This window comes from Dioscorea cayenensis, chromosome 9 (genome assembly GCF_009730915.1).
Source record: "Dioscorea cayenensis subsp. rotundata cultivar TDr96_F1 chromosome 9, TDr96_F1_v2_PseudoChromosome.rev07_lg8_w22 25.fasta, whole genome shotgun sequence".
In the NCBI taxonomy this organism is placed as follows: Eukaryota; Viridiplantae; Streptophyta; class Magnoliopsida; order Dioscoreales; family Dioscoreaceae; genus Dioscorea; species Dioscorea cayenensis.
Genome location: NC_052479.1, coordinates 14658027 through 14664947, shown reverse-complemented (window position 1 = coordinate 14664947; position 6921 = coordinate 14658027). Strand labels below are relative to the sequence as shown.

The window sequence follows — 6921 nt, the reverse complement described above, 5'->3', positions numbered from 1 at the left end:
TTTCTATTGGTCTATTGAATAACATTGACAAGGTCCCATTGCGTATATCCCGCAAGTGCACGGGTTTGTCGAAGTAATAATCCCGGATGAGCGGGTATCGAATCCACAGGGAATAGGGAATAAAAACACTTAATCCGCTTCTTAGCTATGTGAAAGATCAGTAGTGATAAGTGTGACAATGGTTCAATTCTCAAAAGTAAAAACAACAAGTCAAGAGAGTACGAGTAAATAGTGAGGTAAGGCAATTGATAAAGATGGAGTACTCGGATAATGCTCCGCCTAGGACAATCGTTTCAAGTGCAAGAACCCTCTATTATACTTCCTAATCAATGCAATGGTGAGTTGTGGAAATCCTTAAATACATAGTCCCAAATCTAACGTCAACTATGCTGAACTCTATAATTAGGAGGAGAGATTAGATAACCTCTCAACCTCGCACTCCCATAGAGTTGCAATGAGCTCTAGGGATTCCAAGTAATAAATCTCCTCCTAATTATAGATCTAACCCTTTGGTCCAGGTGGAAGGTCCCTAACCACAATTAAGCCCTAGATACTAAGATCATCTCAACACTTCACTCCATTGTACCCGCAACTAAGCCCCAGCGGAGGGTCATTTCTTAGACCATTCACTCTATTATAGCCGTAAAGAACTCAAGGAACGGAGGTAGAATCTATCACGCCGGAGGAGAAAGGGGACGCTCCTGTACCTCTCGACTCACCCTCTCAACAATCTCCAACCTAGCTTTGTCTAACGCTCGTGGTGTGTCACTCACTCACAAGGTTACCATCAAGAACTCTCAACCCTAGTGTCACTCTAAGGGAAATGTTCATACAATCAAGCATTCAAGGTTGGAACTCACAATAAACATCAATTAATTGAAAGCATAATAAAAAGATTCAATGAAACAAATACATCCTAGGGTTCACAAATACCCAAGTACCCACTAGGGGTTTAGCTCTCCATGGAGCTAAGTACAATCAAAGAAATAGAATGTAAAAGCAATGAATCCATAGAGAAACCCCCTCGATAGTCGTGTTGATGGTCTTGTGGAAAAGTCCTCTACTTGTCGTCTAAAGATTCCCTTATCCGGTATAGGATACGCCTCGACTGAAGCTGCCCTACCAACCTTCTTCCTAAGGAATGACGATGTCGGAGCCATAGAACCTCTCCAAAACCATAGCCAATACCTCTCAAAATCCTAGCCGAAAACCCTCTCTCAAGTTGGGGAAAAGATGGAGAAAAGAATGGTGAAATCGGGGTTGAATAGCCTTTAAATAGGGCTAGAATCGGGCGACCACATGGGCCTGTGGATTTTACACACGCCCATGTGAAATTTCCACACGGCCGTGTATAATTTCCACTGCCTCGTGTGGATTCTCTGAATTCTCGTTTTTCTCGGGCAGCGTGAGCAGTCTTTGCTACAATACTTTCACTATAGTGTTACGCTACGATGCTCTGCCTAAAAATACTTCCCCGAGTCCATACTTTCATCGAGGTGATGCAAAGCAGGGACTACGTTCATGTCGTGGATCGCTTTGCTTCTTTAATGACGGACAAGTTAGTGGAGATCTTATTCTATGTGCATAAGTCAGAATGCTTGAGTGTAACTGCCCTTGTGCCCCTCCAAATGGTTGTGCTAACTCAAATACGAGGAGGTTGGCACACACTCTAGCATCTCGCACCCGACCTATGTCTTCGCGTTTGAACCTTAGCAAGATTTCCTCCAAAAATCGGTACATTATGATCCACATTTGCTTCTTTCCTTCGTACTCGGCCTCACAACCCTATCTGCACAAAAATAACATAAAAACACATATATTTGTGTAAAAAGCTGAGAATAGTAATGCTCAACATAAGGAAAGAATGCTTCGCATTAATATCACAAAAGCACTTATCAAACATATAGTTAAGTATAGACAAGAAAAAAAAAAGAGTATAAAGGAATTATATAGCGTTTTGGGATACTACCTTGTCAGTGCTGGAGGAAGGATAGCTATACTCGATTTAGTATACTCTAAAGACACCCCTTTAGTATAGTAAGAAATTTTTTTGTCTCACAAGCAAAGATGAAATATCGGTTGTTTTTCTATTTCATCGATCCCATCTTTCACGGAATCGATTCCCCTTTTTATCTGTAAAAAGAATTTTTTTGAGCTTTAGCATGTCCGGAAGCATGGGAGAACGTTCTTTTTGTTGATATTATTACCGATGATCCGATACTGGGTCATTCCGGCATTCAATCTTTCATCCTCCGCTCTAGGTGGCAAAAAAAATGTCCTCCAGTGCATCTTTGCTCTTGGCTATGATTTCCTTCATTTATAAATCTTTAGCATATCATATTAGGGTATTTCTGTATATTTCCTAGTGAGGTTACTAGATAGCTTATTGCTTAAATATCATTTGTACCAAGAAGATTTTTCTATGGCGGTCCATACAAGGCGAGGGCTCTCTTTGTTTAAGGCAAAGCAAATATGTTTCCATAAAGCCTTTTTAAGTTAAGAAAGTTTTTCATATGAAAGGGAATTTGAAAGCCATCTCTTAAAAGAGAGTTCGTTTAAACACCTTTCTTTACAGTAGAAACGGTAAAGCAAGCGAGGGATAAAGTAGAGATAGAGCTTTTCAAGGGCTAAATAAAAGCTTTCGATGGCAGGCCTGTAATGTGTGCTAAGTTTATGTCAGTGCATAGTATAGAATACAACATTGGAGGACTTTTTCATTTGAGTGTGAGCAATCAAAATTTACTATTTCAATTTAAGTAGGTAGTGGGGAATAGGGCACAATCTATCCTATGAGAAAGCCTTTGATTTGAAGAAAGCCAGTTAGATATGTATTTATAGTTAGCTCTTATCAAGCTTTTTAAAATACTTGTAGCAAGCCTAGTTTGAAGAAGTCTTTCAAATGGGCAGGAGTATCTCCAGCTCTATCGAATAAGGTAGTAGTAGGGAGAGCAGGTTCTAGGTCAACAGATTATAGGGCTAGTCCGTGAGTAAGAAATTTTGAGCCTGTTCCCATGGATCCAATTTCGTTACCAATTATTATCCATTCAGTTGGTAGTATTGAGACTCTCAGTACCCCTACAGCCTATTCAGTTCCAAAAACAATATGTATCAAAACCTGTTGAAAGCTCGACGTTAAAACAAAACCAATCGCCTACTACTTCAAAAAATCTAGAAACAGCCTTAGTGTCGCACTCATCCACTTTGCCCCTCCAGATTAAATTTTTTCATAACCTGCACCGCGTCAGAATTTTAGCCTTCGAATCGCAAGCTAGTACGACTGATCACTCTATCGAACTCTGAACTTTCATGCGATAGAAGTAGCAAGTTGCTTAAACCCCGGTCACCGGCCTAAGAAGGCGCTACTGGGCGAGATCTACTTTGTTATCTTGGCTACCTTATTCGCATGGCCGAGAGAGTGAAGCGACTTGGGATCGTAAATGGATTCGGGTACCATTCTGATCGTTTCTTTCATGATCTTTATCTACACGACGCGTAAAAACTCGTGATTGGTGTGGAGGGGAGGATCTGCTTATGAAATAGTTCAAGAGAAAGTCGTATCATTTCCTTACTTCTTCGTTTTTTCAAGTTCATTCACTTTGACGGCTGGTTCTAAACGCCTCGTAACGTCATCTTCTTTAACCAACTTCCACCGCCATTTACACTGAGGGGCCTGCCTGCGGCCACTAAAGAATTGCTTATACACTAAACAGCTGCTTATATATGCTTACTTGCTCCCTGTGATGTGACTTTCAATTTCGAGTGACTAAACAAACCATAGAAGAGACGAGAAAGCAATGCTTTCAGTTCCTTTATAGTATGAATCGGGAATGCAATTCATTTCTCTCCTACCGCCCTTGTTGTTTTTCTTCCAGCTTTCCTCTTTGCCTTTGCGTTGCCGAATGAGAAGAGAAGTAGTGTGGACTTTAGCTTTTGCTAAAAATCTTTCAATGGATAGTTGAAGTACTCATTGGAACCTATTGACCAATCCTTCCCTTTCCAACCAGTAGTCAGCCATTTCTGTTATCTTTACTATAATATTAAATATTCTAGTTTAGGCCCTCACTGATGAGCACCACACACACCGGCGTCTACATCTTCCATGACTTACCGAGCTTCTTTATGTTTATGCGAGAGGCAGATTAGGAAGAGCTGATCAATGGATCTCTGGTAGAGGGTGTTGCTGATGTAAGTATATCGAACAGCACGCCTCTTTATCTCCACCCTATTGAGAGCTTCATCGGGCAACCTCCCGTTTCTAAGATATTCTATAATATAAAAGGCTCTCGCCAGTCCGCATCTTTTTCAGGATTGTGTGGACCCTCAATTTCATTTACCGCCTCAACGGGGTTCACCGACTAAACACGGGTCTCTCAGCCCGGAAACAAAATCTAACATTATTATCTTAAAAAATGGACAGAGGCGACCAGCTTCGTAGATGAGAAAGAAAAGAATCAAGGGCATGCCCGACCCGAGCTACTAGGCCAGGGCCAGAGGAGAGGAACTCTTTTAAGCAAGGATGCCATGACCTCAGACCTGAGACCGATTGAAAGATATAGGAATGAATGAATCCAATGTAATCTATACCTTGTTTTTGGGCTGTAATAATGTGACAGTTTCGACTTCCATCGGTCGACTTCTGTCGTTTCTGTCTATTCCGTTTAGGGAATGGACTATTTCATTCCGATTTCTGTAAATATTTTTTTTGTAAACCCCCAGCCTCGGTCTAAAAAGCTCCTGCCCTTCTTGCCGGCTCTCAGTGATCAAATCTAGTTTTTTGAGTTGCCGGTGCGAATACCTTTTTCCTTGCTTTTGTTGAATAATTAGCTCATGCCTTGTTGCTTGCTGTGCCCGCTGCGAATCCCGTTCCTTCCTCCAAGATGGAAGTTTCGCTCCGGAAAGGGATTGATCTTTAGGAAAACCCGTTGGAACCGTCTTTTTGGCCATAATAAATAGGACCAAGGGTGTCTCGTTCTCGGAGTGGTCTCATCACTCTCTTCATAAGGTGTGGTTCTCTCCCCTGAATCTTCTTGAAGAGAAAGATAGGCCCACTGGCATGGTTTAGTCAATTCAACGTCCAGCGACATCAGATCTCAATCACTAAACCCCATGGATGCACAAGCCTTACACATACAATTCACCTATACTATCTAAGATGGCGCCTATACGATCGTCAGCATGATAGCCCAGAAGAGGTAGAGTATTTTGCTTTAGATTTCTTTCTTTATAAGTCTTTGAGAATTAAACTTCCTTTTCCAGTTCTATACTATTTGCTACTTGAGGAATTTCCCATTGCTGTAGTAGTACGCTCTGGCTAGTGTCAAAATGTCTGATTGTGAATGAGCGAGTCATTCTGGTACTATGATTCTCCTACTTCATATGTGGGCTTACCGGGCTAAGCTAATCATTGGATGCTCCAAACTAAGCCACTTTTCGTTATCGGGAAATCGACACACATTGATATAGGATGTTGAGCTTGCCTATCCCCGGACGATACCTATTTGTATCATCCTTTGTTTGGCCAACTATGCAACATTCTCACTTCTGATATCTCCAGGTGTTGTCAGCAAAAACCTTCCCCGATTGACAGAAAGTCCCGCTAATGACACTTAAAAAAGCAGCTTTCAAGGTCTCATCGCTTCGGTGAATCACTTGAGCCCTAAGACATTTTCGGTGCCATGGAGCTAGACCAGTGAGCTATTACGCTTTCTTCAAAGGATTGCTGCTTCCAAGCCCACCTCCTGGTTGTCATCGCTCGATCACTTTCTTTTCTACTAAGTTCTTGCTTAGGGACCTTAGCATACGATCTTGGCTGTTTCCCTCTTGACTTTAGATCTTAGCACCCAATCAGTCTGTCTGTACAAACAAAGACGACTGTATTCGGGGTATCCTTGGGGTTGGTCAAGCGAAATGGGGGCCACCCTAGCCCATTGAGTGCTCTACCTCGGGCTATCAACATCATATGCTTTACTGAAATAGATTTCGTGGAAAACAAGCTATATCCGAACTTGGTTGCCCTTTCACCCCGAGCCACAAGTCATCCCCGTATTTTGCCACATACATGGGTTCGGTCCTCCTAGGCCTGTTAGAGCTCTCTTCAACCTGCTCATGGCTAGATTGATCAGTTTTGGGTCAAATAGGAAGAACTAGAATCTTCCACCTCTGGAAAGTCCCTACACCTAATGGCTTAAGCTGCTGTTCCCATTTCCTCACTGACCCATCATGCGAAAGGTACACAATTAGAGTGAGTGCGCCTGCGCTCCGCTCCTTCGACTGATTGTTCACATCGGATCTCAGGATCTCTATTTCACTCCCCGATGGGGGTTCTTTTCACCTTTCCCTCACGATACTACTTCGCTATTGGTTATTGAGGAATACATAGGCTTAGAGGGTGGTCCCCCTTTCTCACATAAAAGCGATCATCATTCGAACACGCCGTGTTTTACAGGGAAGGATCGAACCATGGGAACGAATTCACAAGGCTATCACCTTCTTTGGTCTTGATAAAGATGTATACGATAAGTCATATGCCTTGGGTCACAAAGGTGCTGAATGTTGAAAGAGAGATCCTCCTTCTGCCCCATCTTCCATATCATAACCTAATTAATCTACATGATTCTGGTTCTAGATAAGCCTTGGCAGTTCTTCATAACCTTCCTCTTCAACGTGATATTCATCTTGCTTGATTGGAGCCCTCTACGCCTTTGCCAGCTTGAGTCTTAGATCGCATCTCTCTGACCTGATAACTAGTATCGCCTCCCCGCCCAGCTCTATTTGTGGGCCCCTTCTTTTGCAATATTTAATAAGGTCTCTCCTGGCCAAATTCTTATTAAAGCCTTCTCTACCATAGAATTCGGCCTCCGGGGTCAACCCGACGGCTTCTATGAGTAAGGCGGCGGAAAGGAGTCTCGATGGCTTGTTAAG

The 6921-nt window shown here is 42.4% G+C and overlaps 1 pseudogene; it reads left to right on the top strand.

Moving 5' to 3' along the window:
- Positions 1-6058: 6058 nt before the first annotated feature.
- LOC120268510 overlaps positions 6059-6921 on the top strand; it is a 2106-nt pseudogene continuing 1243 nt past the window's right edge.